The following is an 11,517-nucleotide window of genomic DNA, read 5'->3' as shown; positions in this document are numbered from 1 at the left end:
GATTAGGGGCGACTGAGCCCTTCCGCGACGCCAGCACCACGAGATCTCGACGCCAGTTGCTGCTACTATCCCCCCACGAGCCGCTTCTCCTCCAAAGCTCGAAGGGCGATCCCGAGCCCGAGAGAGAGAGCCCCGGCCAAATCTAACCAAACCTAGGCCTCGCCATCACCGTCGTGGCTTTCACCGTCGCAAATCGCCCCCTACCGTCGCCGTCGTTGCCCCCGTTCAAGAAAAGGTAAAAAGCCCGTAGCCGTCGTCCCTGCCGTTCATCGTAGCCCCCTTCCATAGCCGTCGCCGTTGTCATCGTTGCTGTCACCACCGTCGCCGTTGTCATCGATTGCTGTCACCACCGTCGCCGTCGCCGTCGGAGTGCTCCTATTTCCTCCCCCTTCGGCGCCGCGGATTCGCAAACCCTAGGGTTTGCTATTTCCGGTCACGAAGTGGATTCGGGTTTGGAAAATGGGTAGGGTTTCGCGATTTAAGGGCGGCGGAAGTCAAGTCGAGTCTTTGGTGCCGGAGTCGGGTAGGGTTTCGTGGCGAGGAGCGGGTTGTGGGGTCGGGCGTGTGACCCGGTGCTCTAGGGTTACGCAAGGCCAGCTTCTTCGCGAGCCGGGCATCCTTTTTAATAGGCCCAATTCCGTGTGTGTGGGCTCAGTTTTTAAGCAAAAGAAAAAAAAAATCTGAGTCGGGCCCGCAACACGTTTTGTGTCGTCGAACCGGGTCAGACCCACCCCGCGGATTCGGCCGGTCAGTTTTTATATTATTTTAATATAAAATAATATTTTAAATAATAAATAATAAATAATATATTTATTTTCAAAAAAATCAAAAAATGTTTTATTTTCAAAAAATATTAAGAAAAACAGTAAAAAATATTTTATTTTCCAAAAAAAATCAAAAAATATTTTATTTCCAAAAATATCTACTTTCCAAAAAAAAATAATAATCAAAAACATTTCATATTTTCCAGAAAATACCAAAAATCCAAAAAAACCAAAATTCATGAAAGCCAAAAAAATTCAGAAAAAGCCAAAAAGACTTGTATTTTTCCAAAAATACCAAAAAATGTCAAAAAAATCCCATTTATATCCAAAAATTAGAAAAATACTCGAAAATGTTTTTCCTCCCAAAAAATGCATGGAAAATCCCTCAAAATCCAAAAGCCTTAGGGTTTAAACAAGATCAGGTACCGAAAGGGCATTAGTGATTAACTAGTGTAATCAAGTCCCCGATCCTAATTTCTTTGGTTGCGCAGAGTGAGTATTTCTCCGATACTTCACTTGGGTTTCTAATCAACCTACCCCAAATCGATTAGTGGCGACTCCATTTTAAAAATTGATTTACGGGTTAAAAACTCGAGACTATTAAAGTCGTGAATTGGTGGACTTGGGAGAGTCCGAGCATAACTAATTTCAGCCGAGCGATTAGCCTCCGCAAGGCACTCACCCCAGATGTGGGCGCCGAAAAAAAAGAGGTTGCGACAGCTTGGCGACTCCGCTAGGGACATTTGAGGATTTAGGCCATTCTATCTTGTTTAAACACTTTCTTTTGACTTATTTTTGTTTTTTTTATGCAGAATCAGTAGCTTAGAAGTTTATTTTAATTTTTGCTTAAAATAGATTATCTTGTGATTATAAATTTGTTGTGCATGCTTTCTTGTTTTAAACACTACACATGGCACACACAATCCGACCGTGAACCCGGCCGCCATAAGATTTCTAGGATGGTGTTAAGAAAATACGACTTCGAACGCGAGGCTGCGATGTAGAGGTTGCCTTTCTTTTCCCGAATTTCTTAGCCGAGGTTAAGGGGGTATCTTTGTTAACGCGAGAATGCGACGGGCGAGATACCTTTCTAATTTCATCAAGCCTTCGAGTTAGAAATCGAGCCGCACGTCCCATGCGCATGTCTTTGTGCTTGTCATTTTATTTAAAAGCAAATTGATTTCTTTACTTTTACTTAGTCTTTTTATTGGCCCATGGCAATTTAGGATAAGCTTTTCAAAGTTCCAGTCTATATGCGGTGGGATCAATTGGATCAGTTTGCCTAAGAGCGCGTGAAAGCCAAAATCGGTCATCTCCTATCGTCGATCCAAATCACTGTTCGTCCTGAAGTCATACAAGCCATGGCATACTTTTGGTGCCCGAAGACAATTACTTTTATATTTGGTAGGTTTGAGCTAACCCCAACCCTGGAAGAATACAACATCATCACTGGAATGCCTCTTGAGAAAAAGCTTGTCAAGCCATCGATAGGCGCCCTCCCATGGCGCGGGTTAGCACGACTTTTAAGAACCAAAATCCATGTCATGAGACAAATTCTTGAAGACAACCATAATACCTGCTCACTAGAATTTATGAATGTTTGTTTCCAAAATCAGCCTATGACCCAGAAAAGTGAGATTTTACTCCTGGCCTTTTTCGGGCTCATCATCTTCCCCCATCAAAGAAATGTCATAAGTCCTAAGATGGCATGGATAGTTGATCAGATCTTAAGAGGGGGGAATTATGTCAACATGATTTTAACTTAAACATTCTTGTCATTTAATCGTTTTAAAGACAATCAGAGAAAATCATGGGAGCCTCTCCTGAAATTTTACAAGTCTGGTTCTTTTCTCACCTAAGCGAATTTCGAGACTTCATGCGATAAATGCCCAAAACAAATGCTTTTGAGAATCCGTTACAAAAATTTATGATTTTAGAACCGTATATTCCCAATCAAAGCTGTTTAAATTGGGTAAACTTCCTAAGAAACCCAGCTCCTGAGGCATTCCAACAGTGTGCCGGTTGGTTCCATGAAAAGAGGGCCCGCTTTGCTTACATACGCACTCGCCCAATTTTGTTGCTCGGCCTCACCGGCGCCATTCCCTACTACCCGTATCGGGTAACACGACAATATGGAGCCCTTCAGGAGATCCCACCGCCTTTCAAGATGATGATCCCTCCAATTCTTTTCAACACAAGCCGTGACTATGCATTTGAAATCTCTACCGAGGAAACCGTGACAAGTGCCATCACAAAAGGATCGTGATACCGAAGGGCTTAAAGGAGAAAAAAAGCCCACCACGCCTCCATGTCCTACATCCACAACCATCGTATCCCAACAAAATGGAAGCCGTCAATCCCTCACTCAATCAGCGAGAGCAGCCAACACGAGCAAGCATAGCTCATCGAGAGGGATTTGGGAATGAACTGGATACACACCTCAGAGTTGTGACATCCAGATTTTCGGGTTCTAATTTCGATTGGATAAATAGGGCCGCTTTTGTTCGGTTGAAGCCAAGGATTGAGAAATTGGGATGGAAGTGGGGCTACATTGGTAAGGAAAAATACCAATTGGAATGATGAGGTGTTGAATAAATTAATGGGGTCAATTTGATTTAATTCAAGAGGAATTAAGGCTCAATTGGAAGAAAACCTAGCAAATTCGTATGCCACACATACCCCCATATTTTAGCTTACCTAAATGCTTCTAGAAGGGCAAAATTGTCTTGGAATTGTGAGTGGAGGGCTGGTGGTGCCCATGTGTGGCTGACCTAAGAGAGAGAGAGAGTGAGAGAAAAGAAAGAGAAATTAGGTTTTTCTTCCTCCCTCTCTCCTCCGTCGACGGATCCTCCCCATCTTCTCCTTTTTCTTCAAAACTCCATGGGAGCCGAAGACCACTGAAGACCGAGCTGTCGTCGCCGCCTCTCGCCGCCGTCGTCGCACGCCCGCAAGCCACGGGCTGCTTGCGCACACCCAAGCTCTCCGCCGAACGCCATCCCGCGTGCGTCCGCCCCCTCTCCCTCCTGCGGTTCGAACGAAGCAGCGAAAGAAGTAGCAACCATCGTCGGTTGAAGGAGCTGCAAACGCGCCGGAGCTGCCATCGTCGCCGCACATCGCCTCGCCGCCGTTCGCCTCACGCTCGCTGCCGTGCGCCGTCGCGGTGCCGTGCCCGATCGTTTGCTGTCCAGCCTCTGTTTCGCCTCTGTTCGGTCTCGTTCGGCCACCTCGGCCGCCGCCCGACCACCTCCGGCCACCGTCGACCTCGCCAAGCTCCGCCTCGCCTCAGCCGCTCTTGGCCGCCTCAGCCAGCCCTGAATCTGCCCCGACCAGTAGCGATCAGAGGGTTGCAGAAAATGGGTATGACAGTGGGTTTTGGCCCGTTTTGGCCGCCTTCCCGAGCCCGGATGCTCTGCCCGCTTTGGGGAAAGTCGATCATCGCGTTGAGCCCGTCGTTTTGAGTGAGTTTTACTCACTAATGCCTTCTTAGTGCGCTAATTATACTTAAAAAGGTTGATTAGTGGTAATTAAGTGTAATTAGGTTGTTAGATTAGAATTGATTAGTGATTATTAGTTAATTGCTTTGCATATTAGTTGTGTGATTAGTGTAATTAGATAGAGAATTGCATGAAGTATTTATTGGATCCTTCTTGGGATTTTTCCCGTCCCTTATCGGGTGTTTATTAAGCGATTCGGGCCTAGGTGGTATTTTTAGGAATTAAATATTAATTTTCGAAATTAATTATTTAATTATTTATTTCCCGAAATTCAACTGGGATGGCCAATGACCGGGATTTTATGCTGATGATCATGGCGCAGTCCGTTTATTTAATTGAGCTTTATATTGTGCTAAATTGAATTTATTGTATTTATTTATTTATTTTCGAAATTAATAAATTAATTAATTATTTTCGGAAATTAAGATTTTGATGGCCGACGACCGAAATCTCGTGCTGATTTTCGTGGCGCAGTCCGTTTATTTATTTGAGCTCTACGTTGTATGGAATTGAATAAATTGTGATATTTTAGGATTTACCTAATCGATTGGAATTGATTGAGATTGAATTGGCCAGTATGTTATTCAGCATTTATAATGCTTTGTTGAGTTGATTTAATTATTTGATTGAGAAATCGTTGGCTCTGTGATCAGTGTATCACCTTGGCGAAAAAGACGCCCGAGAGCATATTGAATTGTTTACGTTGGCTCGTGATCGGTGTATCACCTTGGCGAAAAGACGCCCGAGAGCATAGTAAAGTGTTCACTGTACGTCACCTTGGCGAATCGACGCCCCGAGAGCATTGATGGAGCTCGTGACTAAGTGCAGGCATCTAAAAGGGCACGTGGGCTCGGTGACTTGATGTATCACTTTGGCGAAGAGGTCGCCTGAGAGAATGCACGTGGGCCCGGGGTTCGAGGCACGTGGACTCGGAGACTTGGAATGTCGTCCTAGAGAATGCACGTGGCCTCGCTTTTTGATACTCCTCCGTGGAGAGTGATTTGTATGACATGTAATCGACTAAGTCGATTGATCGATGATTCGATCTGAGTGTGATTTGATGTGATTCATTGCCTTGATTTTATGTTATGAATTGATCGATTGAATGAAAGTGACCGTGAGTGGTCTTGTTGGCGTGTAATCGACTCGGTCGATTTGATCGATGCTTCGATCTGTGATGTGATTGCTTGTGTGCCTATTTGATCTGTACTAATATGCAGGTGGAATCTGAGGCTAAGGTAAGTCCTTTGACTCATGTTGTGCATAGGCAGCCCTAAGGTGTATTAGTTTAGGGTCTGCATGGTAACCTTCCCCAGCCCAAAAATTTCTATTATTCTCTTCCCCAGAACAACAAAAAAGAATAGAAACTTGTTTGATAACGGCAAGTTAGTTTTTTATTCCGGGAACAAAAAGTTAGCGGGGAATGGTTTTGGAATAGAAATGAGAAGTAAAAAAGTTGCTTCTTGTTTCGGAACAAGTTTAAGAAATAAGTGAATTTTTTTTTTCTTTTAATCTTCTCTTGCTAACCGCCATTGACTGCCGTTGACCACCACCCGCCGTCGTCCGCCGCCAGGCCGACCGCCTCCGCCGCCGGCCGGCCGATCGCCGCCCTGCCGGCCGCCGCCGCCGGCCGGCCGCCGCCGCCTCCGGCCGCCGCCCGCCCGCCGCCGCCGACCGCCCGCCCGCCGGAGGCCGATCGACCGTCGCCGGCCACCGCCGGCCACGCCGACGCCGCCGACGCTTGGCTGCCGCCCGGTCGCCGGAGGCCGACCTACGTCGCCACCGCCGTCGCCGCCGCCGCCGCCGGATCGCCGACCGACCGTCGCCCGGTCACCGCCGGACGCCGCTGGTCGCCCGACCGACCCGTCGCCGCCGGCCGGCCACCGCTGACGCCCGGACGCCGCCCGGCCGGAGGCCGACCGCGAGCCGTCGCCCGGCCGACCGTCGCCGCCCGGCCGGCCGTTGCCGCGGCGGCCGCCGGTCGCCGGAGGCCGACCGGCCGCCGCCGCCGCCGCGGTCAACGCGATCGCCGCGGACGCCACCGCCGCCGCACGCCGCCGGACAGCGCCGCCCCGACTCCCGCCGCCCGATCGCCGCCGCAGCCCGTTGCCGCCGGCCGCCGTTGGCGGCCGATGCGGCGTCGCGGCGGCGGGAGCGGGGGCGGCGCGTCCGGCGGCGACGTGCGGCGGCGGTGGCGTCCGACGGTGGCCACGTGATATCGGAAAAATAAAACACAAATAAATATAAAAAATAAACTGTTTTTTACCAAACGCATTTCTATTCTTTTTCTATTTCTAGAGTAAAAATTTTGTGTAGTTATCAAACGGTTTTTTACATAGAAATTGTTCCCCAGAATAGAAATAGAAAAGAACTATTTCTGAAAAAAAATTGTTCCCCAGCCAAGAAATGTTCTCATGCGGACCCTTACTAATCGGGTCTTAGGAGGTAGAACTTCTTGAGACGTGGTCTCGTGGTTATTGAATAACCATTTCAGGACCTGGATGAGGAGCCTAAGGAGCATGAATCGACGAGGGAGATCCTTGTTGAGGAACCCGAAGAGGAGTACGTGGAGGAGGACCCCGAGTATGACATCGAGTACGACCCGGATGAGGACCGAAATCCTATCTGTCTTGTCGACCTTGTTTGCATGTAAAAAGTTGTAGTTGTGAATTTCAGTGAGAAAAATGTATGGCCTGCTTTTCTATCCCATTGCTTTATTGTCTGGGGATTTATAACTGCTTCCGCATGTGCTATTAAAAATGAAAGGGTCGGCGATACATAGTCCTGGGATATCGCATAATAAAATCGACCAAAAGTAAGGGATGTGTGCGTGCCTGAGGGTCGGGGCGTGACACCTCAGAGCCAGTTCAAGGAAGCAGGCGTCCTCGCAAGAACAAGGCTCCCCGTCACATATAAATTGGCAATCATGTGCCCCTTAGTGTAAATAGTGTGAAAGTTTTGTCCCATTGTTTAGGGACTTTTGTTTAATATCTAGTATTTCATTCTGTCTTTTCAATTTCAAGTTTTAGATGTCAGAAGTCTGTGCTCTATAAAATCCTATTTTGATAAATAAAAAAGTAGTTCCCCACGGATTGCTATGTTTGTCTTCAAATGCATTTATTGAATTGACTTTGTTTGTGTGCCCTTGTTAACTTTGTGTGCTTTCTTGTTTTTCTTCATTTAATGTCGCGAGACTTTTGTACTGAGTCGTGTGCGTCCAGCCACTTTAAAAGGTCGTGAAGTGCAGATTTGTGGACACAGCCTGAAAGCAACATCATTTGCATTTCAATAAAAAGTTCCCTCTAGTCTTTATTTATCCTTTTGTTTCAAATTTTTAAAGTTATTATTATTCTTTTAGTTACAATAGTTTCGCCTGATTTGATGAGTAACTGTAAGATGCTCCAAGGTGTTGCTGAGGTTATGCTTGGATGGGAAAGCTAGTTGTAGAAGAGAGGAAAATGAGCAACTCTTCAACCACGACATAACCCTTGAATTTTTTTTGATAGATCCAAGAAGTAAATCGGCACTCCAAGTAAGGAGAATAATTGATCCCTATTTTATTCGATTTCTTAAGCTAGAGGTCATCGACAATAGTTTACGTGTCTAGCATTGATAATCACTTGTCCTTAAGTCACGTGCCTACTCATGTCGACGATCTAACTAATTTTTTTGTGCAAGCAATAACAAATATATGCATGATTACCTTAATGTCTAGAAAATTCAATACATATTAATATCTTCTAAAGGCTTCCTTTTTTATTTTAAATATCTCACGAAGAGCCATAATTCGCTATAACTCCATCCGCAGTAATGCTTAGTAATATGTTGTGAGCTGCGATGCATATTTTAGCAAAAGATGATGAAATAATGACGTGTGAATGTCCTTTATGCAGTTGCAAGCTCATATACAGGAGACAATTGTATTTTTATCATGAAAAATGACACAACTAATCTCTAAACTTTGCTTTAATATACAATGTTGTCTCTGGATTTTTTTTAATTCATTTAATGTAGTTCTTGGACTTTTATCGAATGTTCAATCTAGCTCCTAAACTATACAAATATATTTAATGTCGTTCTTCCGTTAATTAAAGTTAAACAAACTCTAGTAATATGACTTCTAAACCGTTAAGTTTGAACAGTAGAACAAGAAATTAAATCATACATGGATTTTTAACGTAAGATATTTAGTTTAATTCAAGATATAATAGTCCACGTTATCAAATAATGCTGGACATTTTAACGCCCTAATTCTTTTTCCTTTTCTAAAGTAGATGAATAAAATGATGAACATAGGTCGACATCATTTTTAATGATCCGACTCAGCATATATTAATCCACTTCTTGAAATAACGTTTAATTTGTGTTTGATCAATGAAGAAGTCCATTAAACATTTACCGAAAGTTCAAGAACCACATTAAATAAATTAGAAGATTAGGGATAATATTGCACAATAGGTCAAAATTTAAAAGTCATTGGTGTCATTTTTCCTATTTATTACTATCAAAAGAGGGTTATTTCAGGGTAGAATTCATTCGTTTATTTTTTTGAAACCACATAAATGGTCAGGGATGAAACTGAAGAAGATGCAGTTCGTACATCGCTGTTCGCAAAAAGCAAACGCAGAAGAGGATGATCCTCGTGAGGATGATCCTCGTTCTCATATCAGTTCATATTGATTTCATTGAAATTACATATCTAAAAGGGTTCAAAGGTGAATCTTAGAAAATTGTTGCAAATTAGTGATAAGCAAAAGATATAATAGTGCCAAAAGGACATTGGATAAATTACAACCAGTTGCGACACATTATGGTTAACACTTGCCTGAGCACTTGCTAGCCCAATTCTAAGAAAATGAAAACACATACATCCTCATCTTGAAGAAGATCGGATGATTACCATTACACATGAGAACACGCCAATCCATCAACTCAATCCATCCAAATGCTCCCTTGCGTTTACAGTCCTGATCCTCATGTACATGGAAAAATCAATTTATGTGACACTAATTGAAGAGGTTTGATTCAATTGATGATTTGGAGAGGCTAGCGTCGGCTCTAAGTTAGGTTTTGTACCTTGACCACCACTTGAAATTGAAGCATGATCAACGTAATTTGAACTCTAGAGCTCATGTCCGAGGAGACATTAACAGTGCCATTCTTGTCCCGCTATTTTGTCCAATTGAACCAAGTTGTGGTGAGAAAAACACACTGGGTGAAAGATTCACTTGGCTTTGGGATTTCTGCCTGATAATAAGCGCGGCAACTTTCAGAACAATGTATAAACAAAAATAATAATAATAATAACGAATTGCTTTAAATGCACTTTGGAAGTGGCGGATTGAAAGAATTAATTAATGGGGGGAATCGCAAGACTTTTTTTTTTGGGGTCCGAAATCGCAAGACTTTAGCATGCACATAATTGATTGCAACTAATCACGGATTGACTTTGTGGTTAGTCTATTGCCAATTGGCTTGGAACTTGGAAAAGTGTACGTTTGTTTAATACGATACTTAATTCCTTTGTTAAGAAAATATTTGATTAATATAATACCATCAAATCGTATTAAATTATAAAAGTAAATAGTTCAAATATTTTTATTACCTTTAGTTGTCCTAAAAACTTTTAGACGCTCTACAAAGAGAAAAATAGGAGTCGATTACTCCTATCTTAATAGCTAGTCCAGAGGCCACTTGAAAGCTCGGACTCGAAAGGGAGGAATTCGATCTTCCGCTTGTCTTGTTAGTATTATTTGGAAATCTATTTATAGCAAGCAAAGACTCCTTTTGGTCGAGGAGAGCGCTTTAACTAGAGAATTTTTTTTTTTTTTAAGCTTGACTTTGATTATTATTTAAGCAAATCCGTAACGGTCCCATAAAATCTCACAATTGGCACTAGTATTTGGTCAGCTTTATTCCTGCCTCCGCTGTAAATGTTCTTCTTTATGGTCCCGCCTTTTGGCTCGCAAATCGTCTCTATTATCAGCCCCGGTAGACAGTTGCTCCATATTTAAAGTAGGGTTTGTGCATTTCAGATTGATGCATGGTCCTTGTTGAATGTGTTAAATTTATGACTCAAGTTTGAGATTCATTGGACTTTCGACGGATTTATAAAAGAAGAAATATAAAAATAAAATAGATACGAATTTCCTCTTTGGAAATTATGCGGAATCCGAAACTCGTGAAGCTTCGAATCCTTATTTGGCGTGAAGTTCCCCTGCGTGAAGATTAAAAGGTGGTGGGCCCAAGGTCAAAGGTTGACCTTGGGCACACACGCGTATATATATAACAGGATTCACTTTCTTCTTTGGTGGGGCGTGCGTGGGACGGCCGAAACCAAAACCCTACGTAGAAGTCGCAGAAGGAAGCCACGAAAGAGGTCTTCTTTTGGGGTGTTGCTGCTGCACCCGTACGAGAGAAAAGGAGGAGCCGCATATCTTCAAGCTGAAGCGCGATCAAGAAAATGAGTTCTTTTTCAGTGTTTGTTTTTGAGCTTGTGTGATAATTTGGTGCCGAGACTTGGGTTTGGGTTAAATTGGGGTTTGGGATTTGAGTGACTTGAGTGTGTAATCTCCTTGTATCACTTGATCTATATTGAAATTCGCTGCTGCTCTTCCCGTGGACGTAGGTCTTTACGATTGAACCACGTAAATCTGGTGTCCGATTTATTTTTCTTCTTCCGTCTATATTTTGTTCGATCGCTCGCTCCATCGCAACAGAATGCTTCGTCATCTTTACGTGAGGTGAGTTGGCGAAGAAGGGGCACCATAGACATTCTTTAGCACCCGAGTATCTTAGCAGCTTTCGACTTATTATCATGATGTCGCATTTCTGCTTTGAATGCCCACGACCATCTTTTGTTTTGATATTGTTTTTCCAAATTAAACCGAGTAATTTGGATAATCCAAAACCTTATTCAAAAGTTCTTGCTCCAATTGTCCGAAGCAGCGGAGGCACTAGAGAAGTCTATCAGCTCGTGCAAACAACACGGGAATAGATGTTAAAGTACAAACTGAGTTGATGACAATGCTGCTGCTTATCAACTAAATATGGAGCCATCAGGTTTTGAAGTTTTGGAATTTTATCTTTAGAAGTTTGAAAGTTTTCTAATTGATGTATTTCTCTTCTTGAAAGCAAATCTTTCGTAACGTACTTTTGGTATATAAATACTCACTTAAGCTTAATGGAAATACACAATAATTTCTGTCTCAACATGATATCAAGAGGCATGTAAGGCTAACGCCACTTTCAACCCTACG

Source organism: Eucalyptus grandis, chromosome 7, assembly GCF_016545825.1.
Source record: "Eucalyptus grandis isolate ANBG69807.140 chromosome 7, ASM1654582v1, whole genome shotgun sequence".
NCBI lineage: Eukaryota > Viridiplantae > Streptophyta > Magnoliopsida > Myrtales > Myrtaceae > Eucalyptus > Eucalyptus grandis.
Note: the sequence above shows the minus strand (reverse complement) of the source record.